The following is a 21,548-nucleotide window of genomic DNA, read 5'->3' as shown; positions in this document are numbered from 1 at the left end:
CCCACACTCTGTGTCACACAGTGGCCAAAACCCAGTTGCCATCAGCAGGGCCACCAAAAGGGCCAGAGCTCCAGAAGTCCTCCCACTGTTACCCCCCCCCCCCCAAGCACCAAGAAGACAGAACATCACTGCCTCAGACATAAGAACCTAAGAGAAGCCATCTTGGATCAGGCTAACGGATCTGTCCATTCCAGCACTCTGTCACACAGTGGCCAAAAGCCAGGTGCCCTCAGGAGGGCCACATGGTCGCTGGGACGGGGCATGTGGAATGTGTCTGCATCACTTCATGTGAGAAGTGTAGGGTTGCCAACTCTGCTCTGGGGAATTGTTGGTGATCGGGGGGGGGGGGGAATGCAGCCAAGAGAGGACAACGTTCTCCACGGGGTATAATGGCCGCCCACCCTCCGAAGCAGCCGTTTTCTCCAGGGGAACTGATCTCTGGAGTTTGGAGATTGCTTTTCTTCCCAAGAGATCTCCAGGTCCTACCTGGAAGTTGGCGGCCTTACAGAAGATGGATCTCTGTGTGTGTGTTTCTGTGCAAGTGATGGAGGTTGTGTGTGTGTGTGTGTGTTAGGGCTGTATCCACACAAAGTAGCCCTCGAAATCTGCTGCCTCATTATCACTTACGGTTGCCAATCCCCAGGTGGCGGCAGGGGATCCCCCGGTTTGGAGGCCCTCCCCCCGCTTCAGGGTCATCAGAAAGCGGGGGGAGGGGAGGGAAATGTCTGCTGGGAACTCTGTTATTCCCTATGGAGATTGATTCCCATAGAAAATCATGGAGAATTGATCCACGGGTATCTGGGGCTCTGGGGGGGGGCTGTTTTTGGGGGTAGAGGCACCAAATTTTCAGTATAGCATCTAGTGTCTCTCCCCAAAGTACCCCCCCAAGTTTCAAAAAGTTTGGACCAGGGGGTCTAATTCTATGAGCCTCAAAAGAAGGTGCCCCTATCCTTCATTATTTCCTATGGAAGGAAGGCATTGAAAAGGTGTGCTGTCCCTTTAAATGTGATGGCCAGAACTCCCTTTGGAGTTCAATTATGCTTCTCACAGCCTTGATCTTGGCTCCACCCCTAATGTCTCCTGGCGCCACCCCCAAAGCCCCCAGATATTTCTTGAATTGGACTTGGCAACCCTATTAGGAGCTTGTGAGCCGCTCTGAGACTCTTCGGAGTGGAGGGCGGGATATAAATCCAATATCTTCATCTACCTCACACGGTGTCTGCTGTGGGGGAGGAAGGGAAAGGAGATTGTGAGCCGCTCTGAGACTCTTCGGAGTGGAGGGCGGGATATAAATCCAATATCATCATCATCGTTATAACTCCAAGATGGAGGCCGGATGGCTGTAGTTTTGGTGGCTTCTTCCAATGCCCGGAGGTGCCTGCCGGGCACGAGAGGAGGCGGGAGTGTTGTTGGCCCCCGGGCAGCTGCGCAGCAGGCGCGGAGGTGGCAGGTTCAGAGCACGGTCACCGAACACCCGCGCCAGGTCAGCCTGGTGACTTTGAGGCCGAGAGAGAGAGAGAAGTGCCAGGCCGGATTAGCTCAGAAGGCCTTCAGGCCAACCTTGGCGTCTCCTTCTCTCTCCTTCTCCCTCTTTCTTGCCTCTGCAGCTCTCTGCAAATGTTTGGCCGACCAGGTCTCCTTCCCTGCCCCCCCCCCCCTCGCTGCCAGCCAAAGGCTCTGACAGCCCCCACCTTCCCCATCACGGGTGAGATCACAGCCAGCCCCTCCTCTCACCTTGGGTGCCCCTCCTGCCCAAAACCACTCTTGGGGGCAAGAGGGCAATGTTTGCAAACCCCACCTCCAGAGTAAGGATTACAAGAATATATGCAGTTTACTCCCCCCCCCCCCCGGGGTCTGTGTGTGTGTGTGTGTGACTCATAGTAGGTTGGCTGAACTGAGTCACGTTCTGCACTCACACCTGGATTTGTTATCTTTGGTTTGGGGTCCTGAACGACTCTCCTTTTATCTGCCAAACCCGAGGCACGCTGTCAAGTGCCATAAAGGCTGCTAGGATCCTTCCCTTACATGTGCTCTCCTTCCCCACCCCCACAGCTGATAGTGCCGCATTAGGAGGGGGGCGGGTTGTTTTGCAAACTGGAGAGTTGTGCTTATTGGCTCTCCTCGAGTGTATTGCCCCTCCCCACAGAGCATCAGGGTCCTCACAGCTAGGGTTGCTGATCCCCAAGTGGGGCAAATAAGGGGGGGAAAAACCACGGTGAGGTTGAAGACCTGGAGATATGAACATATGAAGCTGCCTTCTACTGAATCAGACCCTGGGTCCATCAGAGTCAGTCTTGTCTTCTCAGACTGGCAGCGGCTCTCCAGGGTCTCAAGTGGAAATTTTTCACAACTATTTGCCTGGACCCTTTTTTGGAGATGCCAGGGATGGAACCTGGGACCTTCTGCTTCCCAAGCAGATGCTCTACCACTGAGCCACCATCCCTCCCCACTGTGTACTATGCTGCTAATATATATTTGCTCTTTACTATCACTACTTTAGCACTCAACACTAGTTTGCTTAGAAGAATCACATGATGAAAAAGGATTGTAACGCAGCTTAACAACCACTAAATTCACAGGATCTTCATTGCTGTCAGATGGCCATCTAGCCTCTGTTTAAAAGAGCCACCACCTCCCGAGGAAGCCCAATCCACTGAGGAATCGCTCTAACGGTCAGGAGGTTCTTCCTAATGTTGAGCCGGAAACTCTCTTGATTTAATTTCAACCCGTTGGTTCTGGTCCTACCCTCTGGGGCCACAGAAAACAATTCCAGCCCATCCTCTATAGGACAGCCCTTCAAGTACTCGAAGATGGTGATCCTATCACCTCTCAGCCGCCTCTTCTCCAGGCTAAACATGCCCAGCTCCTTCAACCTTTTCTCACAGGACTTGGTCTCCAGACCCCTCACCATCTTCGTCGCCCTAATCTGGACCCGTTCCAGCTTGTCTATATCCTTCTTAAAATGTGGTGCCCAAAACTGAACCCAAGACTCCAGGTGAGGTCTTACCAGAGCAGAGTAAAGTGATACCATCACATCACGTGATCTGGACACTAGACTTCTGTTGATACAGCCCAAAATTGCATTTGCCTTTTGAGCCACCGCATCACACTGTTGACTCATTTTCAGCGTATGGTCCGCTCAGTAGACAAGGTGCTGGCGATTCTCCCAGAATGAAGAAAAAAGTGACACGCTTCCGGTAAAAAATAGGCGTGTTATGGTAGGGAACGTCCTTTGCCCGACTAATGGTTATTCTGGAACTAAATATACAATTACATACACATTAATTAAATGTAATGATGCAAAGAATTGAGCGCTGGGTGAGCTACTAAGTCTTTGCAGAGTTTCTCTTGGCATTCTCTTATGCATCTCTTAGGAGTGCTCATTAAGCTGCGTTACAATCCTTTTTGTTATATAAAGCGATTCTTGTAAGCAAACTAGTGTTCAGCGCTAAAGCAGTGATAGCAAAGAGCAAATATATATTAGCAGTGTAGGACACGGTTATCTCCAGGTCTTCAATCCCCAGGTGGGGACAGGGGATCCCCTGGTTTGGAGGCTGTTATCTGGGGTTTGGAGGGGTGTGTGTGATTTTTGAGGCCCAGGCACCAAATTTTCAGCATAGCATCTAGGGTTGCCAAGTAACCCGCAGCCTGTGGCTGTTTTCGTGTGCGCATTGTGCATCGGCTGCTCTAGGAGCGTTAGGGTTGCCAATCCCCAGGTGGGGGCAGGGGATCCCCCGGTTTGGAGGCCCTACCCCCCCTCTTCAGGGTCATCAGAAAGCGGGGGGAGGGGAGGGAAATGTCTTCTGGGAACTCTGTTATTCCCTATGGAGATTTATTCCCATAGAAAATCATGGGGAATTGATCCACGGGTATCTGGGGCTCTGGGGAGCCTGTTTTTTTTGGGTAGAGGCACCAAATTTTCAGTATAGCATCTAGTGCCTCTTCCCAAAATACCCCCCAAGTTTTAAAAAGATTGGACCAGGGGGTCCAATTCTATGAGCCCCAAAAGAAGGTGCCCCTATCCTTCATTATTTCCTTTGGAAGGAAGGAATTGAAAAGGTGAGGGCCAGAACTCCCTTTGGAGATCATTTATCCTTGTCACAGCTTTGGTCTTGGCTCCACCCCTAATGTCTCCTGGCTCCACCCCGAAAGTCTCCTGGCTCCCCCCCCCCCCCCAAAGTCCCCAGATATTTCTTGAATTGGACTCGGCAACCCTAAGGAGCATCCAGGGAAAAGCTATGGTTTTCAGTTTGGTGTAGTGGTTAAGTTTGTCGACTCTTATCTGGGAGAACCAGACTTGATTCCCCACTCCTCCACTTGCAGCTGCTGGAATGGTCTTGGGTCAGCCATAGCTCTTGTAAGAGTTGTCCTTGAAAGGGCAGCTGCTGGGAGATCCCTCGCAGCCCCACCCACCTCACAGGGTATCTGTTGTTGGGGGAGAAGATATAGGAGATTGTAAGTCGCTCCGAGTCTCTGATTCAGAGAGAAGGGTGGGGTATAAATCTAAAGTCTTCTTCTTCTTTGATTCCCCTCTCCTCCACTTGCAGCTGCTGGAATGGCCTTGGGTCAGTCAGAGCTCTGGCAGAGGTGGTCCTTGAAAGGGCAGCTGCTGTGGGAGCTCTCTCGGCCCCACCCATCTCACAGGGTGTCTGTTGTGGAGGGAGAAGATATAGGAGATTGTAAGGCGCTCTGAGTTTCTGATTCAGAGAGAAGGGCGGGGTATAAATCTGCAATTTTTCTTCTTCTTCATGGACACTCTAGCAATTTTGAGGAACAATATTGCTTTAAGTGTTTTGAGAGTTCATTGATTGCACCTGGAGAACGCGGTCTTATGGCGGCCCTCCCCTGCTGGTTGAAGCATCTGCCTGGAATGAAATTTGTGAAGAGCAGTTGAGAGAAAGTGATGCACCATTTTGTAAGTATACTTCGATGTACTATTGCATTTAGAGATATTTATCTTCCACACTATGATGTTAAATAATAATTGTATTTATTTAGGCTCTTGATAAAGTGTGAACTGCCTCAGGGCGGTTCTTCGAAACGCACAGCAAGTACAGTCGACAGACACGTTGAGAGAGATTGAGATTGGATTTCTCCGGCGAGTGAAGAGGAGGGAGGTGAAGAGTCGCTGCTGTTGCCCCACCTCCCCCTTTGAACGGACAGCCACTCCACCGGTGCTCTTTTGAGCCTTTTCCCTCCTTGTGAGGGCTTGGTTGGACTTTATGGGCACATTATTTTATCCTCTGTCAGAACGGGACTAATTGAACTGAGATATTCTTGCTGGAACTGGGCTCCATTCATCCTTCTGCACTTTTGATTGTGTTTTGGGAGATATGTCTGAACACAATTTACTGTGATATAAGCGATTTTTAGGCCACACAGTTTTGTATTTTTGTGTAGTCCTTGAAAGCGCAGCTGCCGGGAGAGCCCTCTCAGCCCCATGCACTTCCCAGGGTGCCTGTTGTGGGGGCAGAAGATAGAGGAGATGGTGAGCCGCTCTGAGACTCTGTCCTTGAAAGGGCAGCTTCTGGGAGAGCTCTCTCAGCCCCACCCACCTCACAGGGTGTCTGTTGTGGGGGAGGAAGATAGAGGAGATGGTTAGCCACTCTGAGCCTCTGTCCTTGAAAGGGCAGCTTCTGGGAGAGCTCTCTCAACCCCACCCACCTCACAGGGTGTCTGTTGTGGAGGAGGAAGGGAAAGGAGATTGTAGGCCGCTCTGAGACTCTGTCCTTGAAAGGGCAGTTTCTGGGAGAGTTCTCTCAACCCCACCCACCTCACAGGGTGTCTGTTGTAGAGGAGGAAGGGAAAGGAGATGGTGAGCTGCTCTGAGACTCTGTCCTTGAAAGGGCAGCTTTTGGGAGAGTTCTCTCAGCCCCACCCACCTCACAGGGTGTCTGTTGTGGGGGAGGAAGGGAAAGCAGATGGTGAGCTGCTCTGAGACTCTGAGATTCTGAGTGGAGGGCGGGGTATAAATCTGCAGTTCTTCTTCTTCATGGACGCTCTAGCAATTTGGGAGGGAAAACTGCAAGTGATGTCATCGCACCGGTGATGTTGGGGGAGGTTCCCACCACCGGCTCAATGTGGGTTCGCAGGTGGGGAACCTCTGGGGTGGGGGAATCCCCACCTGGCCCAGAAACTTGGCAGCCCTAATACCATCCAGTGCCTCTCCTAAAAACATCAAGTTTCAAAACGATTGTACTGGGGGTCCAGTTCTATGAGCCGCAAAAGAAGGTGCCCCTTTCCTCCATTATTTCCAGAGGAGGGAAGGCATTGAAAAGGTGTGCGGTCCCTTTAAATGTGATGGCCAGAACTCCCTTTGGAGGTCAATCATGCTCATCACAATCTTACTCCTGGCTCCACCCCCAATGTCTCCTGGCTCCACCCCCAATGTCTCCTGGCTCCACCCCCAATGTCTCCTGGCTCCATCTCCAAAGTCCCCAGATACTTCTTGAATTGGACCTGGCAACCCTACTCATATCATTCAATAGTTTTATACATTTAAAGCATTTTATTAGCTGCCTTTCTACCTTACAGAGGTCAAGGTGGTTTACAACATCGATAAAACACATTAAGTACCTTAAAAACATAAAACTGAAAAATTTTAAATGGCAACTTGGCGGAATGCTTGCATACTTTTAATCAAAACTGGCCGCCTGGATTCCATAGCAAGAAGAGCCATGCTGGATCAGACCAGGGAGGGTCCATCTAGTCCAGCCTCCTGTCTCACACAGGGGCCAACCAGTTCCTCTGGAGGGACAACTACAGGGCAGAGAGGCCGAGGCCTTCCCCTGAGAAGAACATCAGAAGAGTCCTACTGGATCAGACCAGGGAGGGTCCATCTAGTCCAGCCTCCTGTCTCACACAGGGGCCAACCAGTTCCTCTGTAGGGCCAACAACAGGGCAGAGAGGCTGAGGCCTTCCCCTGAGAAGAACATCAGAAGAGTCCTACTGGATCAGACCAGGGAGGGTCCATCTAGTCCAGCCTCCTGTCTTCTCACACAGTGGCCAACCAGTTCCTCTGAGGGCCAACAACAGGGCAGAGGCCGAGGCCTTCATAAGAACCTCAGAAGAGCCTCGCTGGATCTGATGAGCGGTCCTTCCTGTCTCATGCACTGGCCAGCCCAGGAGGAACTCATTTGCATATTAGGCACACCAGTTTGGTGGAGTGGTTAAGTGCACAGACTCTTATCTGTGAGAACCGGGTTTGATTCCCTACTCCTCCACTTGCAGCTGCTGGAATGGCTTTAGGTTAGCCATAGCAGAGCTGTCTTTGAAAGGGCAGCTTCTGGGAGAGCTCTCTCAGCCCCACCCACCTCACAGGGTGTCTGTTGGGGGCGGGGGGGGGGGGAGGTAGAGGAGATTGTGACCGCTCTGAGGTTCAGAGCATAGGGTGGGATATAAATCCAATATCATCTTCTTTTTATACGAATTCTGATTCTGGGGAGGAGAATCTTCAGTAACTCAGCAGAAACTGCAGGCACAATCTGCTGAAGGCTGCCTTCGCTCGCAACCATCTCTTTAGATATTATCCAGGCATCAAACTTTAAAGACTTTGAACATGCAGCATTTCCGGTCTGTTGCCTGAAAATTTCTGCCAAGACGTGCCCTGAAGAATTGAAAGGACTCCACATCATGCATAATTCATTGCATCAGTTGGTTGGAGCCCCCTCCCTCCACCCCAGGAGGAAAGGCTGAAGGGTCTCTGGGACTTTCCAGTTTAGAAAAAAGGAGACAGGTGGCTGGACTAGATGGACCTCACTGGACTGATCCAGCAGGGGTCTTCTGATGTTCTTCTCAGGGGAAGGCCTCAGCCTCTCTGCCCTGCTGTTGGCCCACCAGAGGAACTGGCTGGCCCCTGTGTGAGACAGGAGGCTGGACTGGATGGGCCCTCCCTGGTTTGATCCAGCAGGGCTCTTCTGATGTTCTTCTCAGGGGAAAGCCTCTGCCTCTCTGCCCTGTTCTTGGCCCTCCAGAGGAACTAGTTGGGCACTGTGTGAGATAGGAGGCTGGACTAGATGGACCCTCCTTGGTCTGATCCAGCAAGGCTCTTCTCGGGGGAAGGCCTCGGCATCTCTGCCATTGTTAGCCCTCCAGAGGAACTGGTTGGGCACTGTGTGAGACAGGAGGCTGGACTAGGTGGACCCTCACTGGTCTGATCCAGCAGGGCTCTTCTGATTTCTTCTCAGGGGAAAGCCTCTGCCTCTCTGCCCTGTTCTTGGCCCTCCAGAGGAACTAGTTGGGCACTGTGTGAGATAGGAGGCTGGACTAGATGGACCCTCCTTGGTCTGATCCAGCAAGGCTCTTCTCGGGGGAAGGCCTCGGCATCTCTGCCATTGTTAGCCCTCCAGAGGAACTGGTTGGGCACTGTGTGAGACAGGAGGCTGGACTAGGTGGACCCTCACTGGTCTGATCCAGCAGGGCTCTTCTGATTTCTTCTCAGGGGAAAGCCTCTGCCTCTCTGCCCTGTTCTTGGCCCTCCAGAGGAACTAGTTGGGCACTGTGTGAGATAGGAGGCTGGACTAGATGGACCCTCCCTGGTCTGATCCAGCAAGGCTCTTCTCGGGGGAAGGCCTCGGCATCTCTGCCATTGTTAGCCCTCCAGAGGAACTGGTTGGGCACTGTATGAGACAGGAGGCTGGACTAGGTGGACCCTCACTGGTCTGATCCAGCAGGGCTCTTCTGATTTCTTCTCAGGGGAAAGCCTCTGCCTCTCTGCCCTGTTCTTGGCCCTCCAGAGGAACTAGTTGGGCACTGTGTGAGATAGGAGGCTGGACTAGATGGACCCTCCCTGGTCTGATCCAGCAAGGCTCTTCTCGGGGGAAGGCCTCGGCATCTCTGCCATTGTTAGCCCTCCAGAGGAACTGGTTGGGCACTGTGTGAGACAGGAGGCTGGACTAGGTGAACCCTCACTGGTCTGATCCAGCAGGGCTCTTCTGATGTTCTTCTCGGGGGAAGGCCTCGGCATCTCTGCCATTGTTAGCCCTCCAGAGGAACTGGTTGTCCACTGTGTGAGACAGGAGGCTGGACTAGGTGGACCCTCACTGGTCTGATCCAGCAGGGCTCTTCTGATATTCTTCTCAGGGGAAGGGCTCGGCCTCTCTGCCCTGTTGTTGGCCCTCCAGAGGAACTGGTTGGCCACTGTGTGAGACAAGAGGCTGGACTAGATGGACCCTCCCTGGTCTGACCCAGCTGGGCTCTTCTGATGATCTTCTCAGGCCTCGGCCTCTCTGCCCTGTTGTTGGCCCTCCAGAAGAACTGATTGGCCACTATGTGAGATAGGAGGCTGGACTAGATGGACCCTAACTGGTCTGACCCAGCAGGGCTCTTCTAATGTTCTTAATTTTCTGTCACAGGATGCAGTAATGGCCAATAGCTTGGATGGCTTTAAAGCAGAGCTGGGCGGCAATTGGAAAAAAGTTTTGTCCTCTGTGTATTGCCAGGAGGTTTTCTGGAGTCATCTGTTTGCCATTGTGGGGAACAGGATGCTGTACCAGATGGATCACTCATGAACACACACAAAGCCGCCTTGTACTGAAACACACCCTTTGCCCATCCTTCGAGGTCAGTGTCATCTATTCTGACAAGCAGCCACTCTCCAGGGTCTCAGGCAGAGTTCTTTCCCATCACCTCCTGCCTTAACTGGAGAGGCTGGGGATTGAACCTGGGACCTTCTACTTGCCAAGCAGATGTTGTAGCTCAGGGCTCCCACCAAACCTTTTGAAGAAAGGGGCAGGCCAGGTGGGCTTCCTGAGTGGATACAGGAGATTTCATTGACGGCCTCCACAACACAAGGATCTCCACCGTGTGACTAAAGGAAAGCTGAGGCACCTGCTGCCTTTTGTGGCAGCCATTTTGTGGCTATGCTCACCTCACTGAGTCAGGTCAGGTGCCTGTAAACTCAAAAGGACTGGGGACGCCTGATCTGTTTCATGCCTTTGCCTGGCCCAGGAGGGGCTGTGGGTCAAGAACAGAGCCTCTGCCTGGCACGCTGAAGGCCCCAGGTTCAATCCCTGGCATCTCCAGATAGAGATCACGGAGCAGATGATGGGAAAGACCTCTGCCTGAGGAGCAGGGTTGCCAATCCCCAGGTGGGGACAGGGGATCCCGCAGTTTGGAGGCCCTCCCCCCACTTCAGGGGCATCCGAAAGCAGGGGCGGGGGGAGGGAAATGTCTTCTAGGCCATATGGAGTGGGCGGCATATAAATTTAAAGTAAATAAATTATTCCCTATGGAGACTGATTCCTATAGGGTATAATGGAGAATTGATCTGCGGGTATCTGGGACTCTCAGGGGGCTGTTTTTTTGAGGTAGAGGCACCACATTGCCAGCGTAGCATCCAGTGCCGCTCCTTAAAACACCCTCCAAGTTTCAAAAAGATTGAACCAAGGGGTTCAATTCTATGAGCCCCCAAAGAAGGTGCCCCTATCCTTCATTGTTTCCAAGGGAGGAAAAGCATTTAAAAAGTGTGCGGCGCCTTTAAATGTGATGGCCAGAACTCCCTTTGGAGTTCAATGATGCTTGTCACACCCTTGCGCCTGGCTCCACCCCCAAAGTCTCCTGGCTCCACCCCCAAAGTCCCCCGATATTTCTTGAATTGGACTTCGCAACCCTACAGTGGAGACCTCACCATCTTTGTCGCCCGATGAATCTGAAAGGCTTGAGCTACAGCACATAAGGCCAGCAGGGGGCGCCCTGGGCAACACAGGCCCCTCAAACGCATCTCCCTTGGCCAAAAAGATTCCCAGGCCCGGAGGGGAGGGGGGCATGCCCACAAAATTAATGGAGGCGGGGGGAGCCCATCTGCAGGTGCACTTTGAGGATATTCTTTCCACCTTTTCTTTCTGCCCAGGGAACGACATACTAAACAAAAAAGCCCTGCGTGAAACAATGGTGACTTCGGGGGTGTGGCCTAATATGCCAAGGAGTTTCTGCTGGGCTTTTTCGACCAAAAAAGCCCTGCGCACCCCTGATGTAGCCTATTTTCCTGGAGCTTACAGTAGGCCCTGTACTAAGAGCCCCGGAAGCTCCAGGAGGATGGGCTGCATCAGGGGTGCGGGGCCGAAGATGCAAAGGAGTTCCTGCTGGGCTTTTTCGACCAAAAAAGCCCTGCGCACCCCTGATGGAGCCTGTCCTCCTGGAGCTTACAGTAGGCTAAGAGCCCTGGAAGCTCCAGAAGGATGGGCTGCATCAGGGGTGCGTGGCCGAAGATACAAACAAGTTTCTGCTACAAAAAAAAAAAAAAGGTCCTGCGAGGAAGTCTGCATCCGCATGAAAGCTGACACCCAGAATTCAACTTCGTTGGTCTCCCGGACTCAGCTTCCCGCAGTGTCCACCAGAGGGCACTCATCCACAGACAAAAGCAGATTGTGCTATTTTTTAAAATGAGATTTCTGGCTGGACGTGTCTAGCGATGACTGGCAGCCTCTTTCTCCAACCTGCTGGCTCCCCTGGGCAATCCAGCCCCTCGGTGCTCTTTCTGTCTGTGGGGTGGAGGCATCTCTGTCCAGAAGCATCAGACGCAGTCCCTTCGCATTAACTTCCCCTGCGGAGCTGACTGGGGTGTCACTCAAGAAGAGCGTGCCTGTCCTCACCTGCACCCACATCCCTTACGGAAAGCATGGAAGCGAATGTGCAGCAACGGCAAAGGCAGGCCGGCCAGCAAAGAATGGGAAGGCAGCACTCACGCAGCATGCCGCTGCTGGCCACTAGGGTTGCCAATCCCCAGGTGGGAGCAGGGGATCCCCCGGTTTGGAGGCCCTCCCCGCTTCAGGGTCATCAGAAAGCCAGAGGGGCCCCAGGGGGAATGTCTGCTGGGCGCTCCATTATTCCCTAGGAAGATCGATTCCCATAGGGTATAATGGAGAACTGATCTGCAGGTATCTGGGGCTCTGGGGATACCTGGGGCTCTGGGGAGGCTGTTTTTTGAGGAAGAGGCGCCAAGGTTTCAGCGTAGCATCCAGTGCCTCTCCCCAAAATGCCCTCCAGGTTTCAAAAGGATTGGACCAGGGGGTCCAATTCTATGAGCCCCCAAAGAAGATGCCCCTATCCTTCATTATTTGCAATGGAGGGAAGGCATTTAAAAGGTGTGCGGTTCCTTTAAATGTGATGGCCGGAACTCCCTTTGGAGTTCAATGATGCTTGTCACAACTTTGTTCCTGGCTCCACCCCCAGTGAATCCTGGCTCCACCCCCAAAGTCTTCTGGCTCCACTCCCAAACTCCCCAGATATTTCTTGAAGGATTTGGCAACCCTAGTAGGCACACAGCACATTTGTAACAACGGCTCCTGGGGTGGTGTGGTAGTTAGGAGCCAAAGACTCTAATCTGGAGAACCGGGTTTGATTTCCCACTCTGGGTGACCTTGGGCCAGTCACAGGTCTCTCAGAACTCTGACCTCACAAGTAAGATGCTGTGGAGTCTTGTAAGCAAAAGAATTCCACTTTGTGAGCTCCCGGCGTTCAAGTCGCAAGTGAGCAATTTGGCTACTGCATAAATTAGTGTGCTTTGGGTCCCTCCTTCCTGAGCTAAAATGTGTGAGCCAGGGGCTATAAGACTTTGAGCTAGCTCACGCTAACTCAGCTTAGACGGAACACTGTCCCCCCCTTGGTCCATTTCAAAATATTATCTGGTGACCCAGAGCAATGAAAATGGTAGAAAGGTGCACACATGGAAAGGAACAAGTAAATCCTTCCTTCCTTCTGCTTGTTTGCTTGCTTCCATTTGCTTGTTTGATTCCCCGCTCCTTCGCTTGCAGCTGCCGGAATGGCCTTGGGTCAGCCATAGCTCTCGTAGGAGTTGTCCTTGAAAGGACAGCTTCTGGGAGAACTCTCTCAGCCCCACCCACCTCACAGGGTGTCTATTGTGGGGGGAGAAGATATAGGAGATTGCAAGCCGCTCTGAGTCTCTGGTTCAGAGAGAAGGGCGGGGTATAAATCTGCAGTCTTCTTTCAAACATCTGACATTTATTCTATATGGCCACTCCTGGACACACTTAACCACTACACTGCTAGAGAGCCAGTTTGGTGTAGTGGTGAAGTGCATGGACTCTTATTTGTGAGAAGCAGGTTTGATTCCCCACTCCTCCACTTACAGCTGCTGTAAGGGATGCTGGGCACTCCCCCAACCTGGAACTCTAAGGAGTACACAGACCCCATCCATTGGTGTGTGCTGTCATACAGGAGACTTAGGTGCTGGATTATGGTTGCCAAATCCCCAGGTGGGGGCAGGGGATTCCCCCAGTTTGAAGGCCCTCCCCCCGCTTTGGGGTCATCAGAAAGTTTGAGGGGGACTCCATTATGCCCTATGGAGACCGATTCCCATAGGATATAACGGAGAACTGATCCGTGGGTATCTGGGGCTCTAGTGGAGTTGTTTTTTTAGATAGAGGCACCAAATTTGCAGCATTGCATCCAGGGCCTCTCCTCAAAACACCCCCCAAGTTTCAAAGGGATTGGACCAGGGGATCTAATTCTATGAGCCCCAAAAGAAGGTGCCCCTATCCTTCATTATTTCCAATGGAGGGAAGGCATTTAAAAGGGGTGCGGTCCCTTGAAATGGGATGGTCAGAACTCCCTTCGGAATTCCACTTTGATTGTCACACCCTTGCTCCTGGCTCCACCCCCAAAGTCTCCAGGCTCCACCCGCAAAGTCCCCAGCTATTTTTTTATTTGGACCTTGCAACCCTATGAGCTGGATGGTGCTCAAGGTCTTCACAGTCCTCCGCCCATCGCCCCAGGGAAGAAGGAATGAGCAGAAGAAGATACTGGATTTATATCCTGCCCTCCACTCCAAAGAGTCTCAGAGCGGCTCAGAATCTCCTTTCCCTTCCTCCCCCACAACAGACACCCTGTGAGGTGGGTGGGGCTGGAGAGGGCTCTCACAGCAGCTGCCCTTTCAAGGACAGAGTCTCAGAGCGGCCTGCAATCTCCTTTCCCTTCCTCCCCCACAGCAGACACCCTGTGAGGTGGGTGGGGCTGGAGAGGGCTCTCACAGCAGCTGCCCTTTCAAGGACAACTTCTGCTAGAGCTATGGCTGACCCAAGGCCATTCCAGCAGGTGCAAGTGGAGGAGTGGGGAATCCAACCCGGTTCTCCCAGCTAAGAGAGCTCTGGCTGACCCAAGGGCATTCCAGCAGGTGCAAGTGGAGAAGTGGGGAATCAAACCCGGTTCTCCCAGATAAGAGAGCTCTGGCTGACCCAAGGCCATTCCAGCAGCTGCAAGTGGAAAAGTGGGGAAAAACCCTGTTCTCCCAGATAAGAGAGCTCTGGCTGACCCAAGGCCATTCCAGCAGGTGCAAGTGGAGGAGTGGGGAATCCAACCCGGTTCTCCCAGATAAGAGAGCTCTGCCTGACCCAAGGCCATTCCAGCAGCTGCAACTGGAAAAGTGGGGAAAAAGATAAGAGAGCTATGTCTGACCCCAGGCCATTCCAGCAGCTGCATGTAGAGGAGTGGGGAATCCAACCCGGTTCTCCCAGATAAGAGAGCTCTGGCTGACCCAAGGCCATTCCAGCAGCTGCAAGTGGAGGAGTGGGGAATCAAACTCGGTTCTCCCAGATAAGAGAGCTCTGGCTGACCCAAAGCCATTCCAGCAGCTGCAAGTGGAGGAGTGGGGAATCCAACCCGGTTCTCCCAGATAAGAGAGCTCTGGCTGACCCAAGGCCATTCCAGCAGCTGCAAGTGGAAAAAGATAAGAGAGCTATGTCTGACCCCAGGCCATTCCAGCAGCTGCAAGTGGAGGAGTGGGGAATCCAACCCGGTTCTCCCAGATAAGAGAGCTCTGGCTGACCCAAGGCCATTCCAGCAGCTGCAACTGGAGGAGTGGGGAATCAAACCCAGTTCTCCCAGATAAGAGAGCTCTGGCTGACCCAAGGCCATTCCAGCAGCTGCAAGTGGAGGCGTGGGGAATCCAACCCGGTTCTCCCAGATAAGAGAGCTCTGGTTGACCAAAGGCCATTCCAGCACCTGCAAATGGAGGAGGGGGAAATCAAACCCGGTTCTCCCAGATAAGAGAGCTCTGGCTGACCCAAGGCCATTCCAGCAGCTGCAAGTGGAGGAGTGGGGAATCCAACCCGGTTCTCCCAGATAAGAGAGCTCTGGCTGACCCAAGGCCATTCCAGCAGCTGCAAGTGGAGGAGTGGGGAATCCAACCCAGTTCTCCCAGATAAGAGAGCTCTTGCTGACTCAAGGCCATTCCAGCAGGTGCAAGCGGAGGAGTGGGGAATCCAACCCGGTTCTCCCAGATAAGAGAGCTCTGGCTGACCCAAGGCCATTCCAGCAGCTGCAAATGGAGGAGTGGGGACTCAAACCCGGTTCTCCCAGATAAGAGAGCTCTGGCTGACCCAAGGCCATTGCAGCAGGGGCAAGTGGAGGAGTGGGGAATCCAACCCGGTTCTCCCAGAGAAGTCCGCACACTTAACAACTGCACTAAACTGGCTTTCCAGGATCTTTCACATCGGAGCGAAGGCACTGCAGGCCCTGAGGCCCATCTGGGCTACCAGACGAAGCCAGCAGGCCTCCCTTCCACAGACTCCAGCGGCTGCACAACATAAACCGACGGCTCAGGCCTGCAAGACATTGAAGGACTTCAGCAGGAGGCCGCAGGGTGGAAGAAGCGAGCTGCCTTGTCTGGGGCCGGAAGATCCACCCGGACGTCTGTGACAGTTCGCTTTCCGAGCATCCTTCTTGAGGTGCGCTCTGTGCTCCCTTACCTTTCCCAAATGGCATTTGCCGGCTTCTCACTGTTCCTTCGGCAGCTCTTCTCTCCTGAAGGGAAAGGTTACGACGGCCGCCGACTGGGCCACGAAGAACATCGCTACGCTCGCCCCGAGCCGAGGTTGCACCCGTGACATTTCGCAGAGCTCTGATCTGATGTGGGAGGCAGCGGGAGGTCACCTCCAGGCCTTCGGAGTCTGCGGGAGACCGGCAGGGAGAAGACCAGGGCTGACGGCTGGGGCTGGCGTGAGTCGTTTCACTGTGCCCAATCATTGGGGCAAATCTGGAGGGGGCGAAGACAGTGGGGAGTTAATCTTGGAGCACACCACCACTCCATTTTTCGCCCCCAGGAACCCCTGTGTCCCAAGGATTATGTAAGGGGGAGGTGGTGGAGAGAGCTGACAAAGAGAATTTTTTCCTCCCTCTGCTCAAATGCAAGGCCTCGAGGGCACCCAGCAAAGCCGATGGGCAGCAGGTTCAGGGAGGACCTCTTTACAGAGAGAGCGATTCAAATGCGGAATTGGTGGCCAGCGGATGGAGTGACGCAGGGATGGAATTCTAGGAGCTCCTCTGCATATTAGGCCGCACCCCCCCTGATGTAACCAATCCTCAGAGAGCTTACAAGGCTCTTTTTTTGTAAGCTCTTGGAAGACTCGCTACATCAGTGGGGTGTGGCCTAATATGCAAAGGAGCTCCTGCTAGAATTCCATCCCTGCGTCACTCCATCCGCTGGCCGCCAATTCCGCATTTGAATCGCTCTCTCTGTAAAGAGGTCCTCCCTGAACCTGCTGCCCATCGGCTTTGCTGGGTGCCCTCGAGGCCCTGCATTTGAGCAGAGGGAGAAAAAAATTCTCTTTGTCAGCTCTTGCCGAGGCACCAAGGCCCCCCCTGCCCACCTTCATCACCCACTCCCCCTCTCTTTGTTCACAGCAAATAAGAACATAAGAGAAGCCATATTGGATCAGGCCAATGGCCCATCCAGTCCAACACTCTGTGTCACACAGTGGCCAAATATATACACACACACACTGTGGCTAATAGCCAGTGATGGACCTCTGCTCCATATTTTTATCTAACCCCCTCTTGAAGCTGGCTATGCTTGTGGCCGCCACCACCTCCTGTGGCAGTGAATTCCACATGTTAATCACCCTTTGGGTGAAGAAGTACTTCCTTCTATCCATTTTAACCTGACTGCTCAGCAATTTCATCGAATGCCCACGAGTTCTTGTATTGTGAGAAAGGGAGAAAAGGACTTTCTCTACTTTCTCCATCCCAGGCATAATCTTGTAAACCTCTATTATGTCACCCCACAGTCGACATTTCTCCAAGCTAAAGAGCCCCAAGCGTTTCAACCTTTCTTCATAGGGAAGGTGTTCCAGCCCTTTAATCATTCTAGTTGCCCTTTTCTGGACTTTTTCCAATGCTATAATATCCTTTTTGAGGTGTGGCGACCAGAATTGCACACAGCACTCCAAATGAGACCGCACCATCGATTTATACAGGGGCGTTATGATACTGGCTGATCTGTTTTCAATTCCCTTCCTAATAATTCCCAGCATGGCGTTGGCCTTTTTTATTGCAAACGCACACTGCCTTGACATTTTCAGTGAGTTATCTACCACGACCCCAAGATCTCTCTCTTGGCTATCAAATCAGTGGCTATCAAACAGAACTTGGGGGAGGGCTTTTTTTACATATTTGGCCACATCCCCTCATTTGCATATTTGGCCACACCCCCCTGACGTCGTTGTTGTCTCACACAGAAAAAGCCCAGCAGGAATCATTTGCATATTAGGCCACACCCTCTGATGCCACGCCAGCTGGAACTGCATATGACAGACACGGCTGGAAAAGGCCTTGCAAGGATTGAGTGGGGACAAGGTGGCCGATGTACGGATTGCTAATGGCTGCTCTCTGCACATAACGCTATGACTCAGGAGCGCAAGCCACTGATCTGCTGTGAACAAAGAGAATGGGAAGGGAGTGAGGAAGGTGGGCAGGGGGGCCCTTGATGAACACGAACATATGCAGCTGCGGCCTTCTACTGAATCAGACCCTCGGTCCCTCATGTCTACTCAGACTGGCAGCAGCTCTCCAGGGTCTCAAGCTGAGGTTTTTCACGCCTACTTGCCTCTCCTTCCTTGGAGGTTTTGAAGCAGAGGCTAGATGGCCACCTGACAGCAATGAAGATCCTGTGAATTTAGGGGGAGGTGACCGTGAGTTTCCTGCATTGTGCAGGGGGTTGGACTAGATGACCCTGGAGGTCCCTTCCAACTCTAAGATTCTGTGATTCTATGGTTAGAGCGGTTCCTCAGTGGAACAGGCTTCCTCCTTGGGAGGTGGTGGGCTCTCCTTCCTTGGAGGTTTTGAAGCAGAGGCTAGAGGACCATCTGACAGCAATGAAGATCCTGTGAATTTAGGGGAAGGGGTTTGTGAGTTTCCTGCATTGTGCAGGGGGTTGGACTAGATGACCCTGGAGGTCCCTTCCATCTCTATGATTCTATGGTTAGAGCGGTTCCTCAGTGGAACAGGCTTCCTCCTTGGGAGGTGGTGGGCTCTCCTTCCTTGGAGGTTTTGAAACAGAGGCTAGATGGCCATCTGACAGCAATGAAGATCCTGTGAATTGAGGGGGAGGTGTTTGTGAGTTTCCTGCCTTGGGCATAGGGTTGCCAATCCCCAGGTGGGGGCAGGGGATTCCCCGGTTTGGAGGCCCTCCCCCTGCTTCAGGGTCGTCAGAAAGCGAGGGGGAGGGGAGGTAAATGTCTGCTGGGAATTCTATTATTCCCTATGGAGATTTATTCCCATAGAAAATAATGGAGAATTGATCCACGGATAACTGGGGCTCTGGGGGGGCTGTTTTTTGGGGTAGCAGCACCAAATAGCATCTAGTGTCTCTCCCCAAAATACCCGCCAAGTTTCAAAAAGATTGGACCAGAGAGTCCAATTCTATGAGCCCCAAAAGAAGGTGCCCCTATCCTTCATTATTTCCTATGGAAGGAAGGAACTGAAAAGGCGTGCTGTCCCTTTAAATGTGATGGCCAGAACTCCCTTTGGAGTTCAATTATGCTTGTCACAGCCTTGATCTTGGCTCCACCCCAATGTCTCCTGGCTCCAGCCCCAAAGTCCCCAGATATTTCTTGAATTGGACTTGGCAACCCTAATTGCGCAGGGGGTTGGACTAGATGACCCTGGAGATCCCTTCCATCTCTATGATTCTATGGTTAGAGCGGTTCCTCGGTGGAACAGGCTTCCTCCTTGGGAGGTGGTGGGCTCTCCTTCCTTGGAGGTTTTTAAGCAGAGGCTCGATGGCCATCTGACAGCAATGAAGATCCTGTGAATTTAGGGGGAGGGGTTTGTGAGTTTCCTGCATTGTGCAGGGGGTTGGACTAGATGACCCTGGAGGTCCCTTCCAACTCTAGGATTCTATGATTCTAAGCACTTGTTCTAGGGAAAACCCTCCGATGTTCTTTGTACCTTGCTCTCCCCCAGGCCCGTAGCCAGGATTTCAAATGTTGGGGGGGGGGGGGGCATTTAAATTTCTGAGGGGGCACTTTAATTAACTTAATTCTTGCCGGGGAGCTGTGTCTGACCTCTGCCAGACTGTCTTTGGGCAGAAATTCGAGTAGCACACACATACAATATATATTCAATGGCTCATTATATTCAGTTGTTCATATCATAGACACAATATACACGAAAATATATTCACAAAGTCCCAGTCCCCAAATGTCCACGGTATTCCAAAGCCGACTTGAAACGGAATCTTCAATTCCTTGTGTGAAGCAGCAGAGAAGGAAAGATGGGACGTAGTAACCAGCTGTGGAATTTGGGCGAGGCATTGCCCATTCGAGAAGCAATGAGCGAATGATCATTTGTACAACCGGAGAAGGCGTACGCAGTGATTTCCAATGCAAGTGACGATTGAGAAAGGTGTGGCCGAAACCGGTCTCCCGTCTTTTCTTCACTACTTCACACAAGGAAGTGGAAATTCCATTTCAAGTAGACTTTGGAATACAGTGGACATTTATGGACTGGGACTTTGTGAATATATGTTTTTTGTGTGTACCGTTTTTATGATATGAGCGACTGAATATAACGAGCGATTGAATATATATTGTAGGTGTGTGCTACTCAGATTTCTGTATTTTTGACATCTCTCTATCAGGTATCCTCTGTCTTTACTAGGCTTCCTTTGAGGCACAGGTGGGGCTTCCTTACTTTCCAAAGGGCCATCTCTCCCCCCACCCCCCAGCCCCACTCCCTGGTCTCTGAACAGGGAGGACCAACCTCTCACAATCCGCCCACCTGCTTCCTAGAGGCAGCAGGAAGGGAAGGCTGAGGTCCAATGGGCCTGAGTCAGGGGGCCTCACCAGGAGGTCAGGGGGCAGGGCCCCCACAGGCCCCCCTGTGGCTACAGGCCTGCTCTCCCCACAACTGGAATCTTGGGTAGGTGTATCATGCAGACTGTTCTGCCTGGGCCAAGGCCAGATACCAATTGCTTTGAATGGCACTCGCTCTACAGCCAAAGGAAAGAGCCAGGAGCACCTTAAAGACAAACAAAAAGTGGGGGTGGGAAGGAGCTTTCGGGAGTTACTCTGGTCACTTCTCCATATAAAACCATGGATGGAAGACATACCTTCTTCGCTCCAGTTTTGTATTAAAAAGGTCAAGGTCGTCCCCTGTGCAAGCACCAGTCTGGGGTGATGTTGCTTTCAGAACGTTTTCATGGCAGACTTTTTACGGGGTGGTTTGCCCTTGCCTTCCCCAGTCATCTACGCTTTTCCCCCAGCAAGCTGGGCACTCTGCTGACCGACCTTGGAAGGATGGAAGGCTGAGACAACTTGGAGCCGGCGACCTGAACCCAGCTTCTGCCGGGATCGAACTCAGGTTATGAGCAGAGCTTTTCCCAGATAAGAGTCCGCACACTTATCCACTACACCACGCTGGCAGCAAAGAGGCAACAACAGCAGAAGGGGAGGGAAAGGCGTGCAGGGCCGGCGCGTGGGAGTAGGTGGGGTAGGTGGCTGCCTAAGGCACTACCCTGCCTGAAGGTGGCCCCTTACTCTCCTTGCCCCTTCTGCTGCTGGAAGGCACAGCTTGGCTGCCACGCTCTTTGGAGGCTTCTAAGGAGCGGCGCCCAGCCACTTTCGGGTTGAAAGCTGCCAGCTGGTGCAGGGGGAATGCAGCGGCGCAGCAGCCCTTTTGTGCCCCGCCCATCACTCTCTCCCCGCATGCCGCCCTGCATGATGACGTGCACAAAAAACAACCTGAAAGGGAGCTGGGGGAAGGGGCAGTGCACGGGTCTGCCGGGAGTGGCAGAACCCCTAGAACTGAGCCTGAAGGTGTGCGTAAAACTTACTATTTCAAGGTAGGGTTGCCAAGTCTAATTCAAGAAATATCTGGGGACTTTGGGGGTGGAGCCAGGAGACATTGGGGGTGGAGCCAGGAGCAAGTCTGTGACAAGCATAATTGAACTCCAAGGGAGTTCTGGCCATCACATTTAAAGGGACAGCACACCTTTTAAAATGCCTTCCTTCCATAGAAAATAATGAAGGGTAGGGGCACCTTCTTTTGGGGCTTGTAGAATTGGACCCCCTGGTCCAATACTTTTGAAACTTAAGGAGTATTTGGGGAAGAGGCACTAGATGCTATACTGAAAATCTGGCACCTCTACCTCAAAAAACAGCCCCCCCCAGAGCCCCCAATACCCGCGGATCAATTCCCCATCATTCCTAATGGGAATTGTTCATGGAGGTGCATAATGGCTGTGGAGGTGGAGCTTCCCCCGCCGGCCAGCTGGCTGGGGGAGGGGGGAAGCCTGTAAAACCGGGGGATCCCCT

The 21,548-nt window shown here is 52.6% G+C and overlaps 1 long non-coding RNA gene across 2 annotated transcripts; it reads left to right on the top strand.

The window, feature by feature from the left end:
* The first annotated feature begins 3,437 nt into the window (after positions 1 to 3,437).
* Positions 3,438 to 5,381, top strand: LOC132577437 (uncharacterized). Of its 2 annotated transcripts, none has more exons than XR_009555828.1 (3): positions 3,438 to 3,524; positions 4,762 to 4,915; positions 4,999 to 5,381. It is a non-coding gene; the product is annotated as an uncharacterized LOC132577437 (long non-coding RNA). The 2 variants fall into 2 exon arrangements; XR_009555829.1 differs by lacking the exon at positions 3,438 to 3,524 and adding an exon at positions 4,219 to 4,455.
* Positions 5,382 to 21,548: the final 16,167 nt, after the last annotated feature.

Source organism: Heteronotia binoei, chromosome 9, assembly GCF_032191835.1.
Source record: "Heteronotia binoei isolate CCM8104 ecotype False Entrance Well chromosome 9, APGP_CSIRO_Hbin_v1, whole genome shotgun sequence".
NCBI classification, from domain to species: domain Eukaryota; kingdom Metazoa; phylum Chordata; class Lepidosauria; order Squamata; family Gekkonidae; genus Heteronotia; species Heteronotia binoei.
This window is presented reverse-complemented; position numbering and strand designations above follow the sequence as displayed.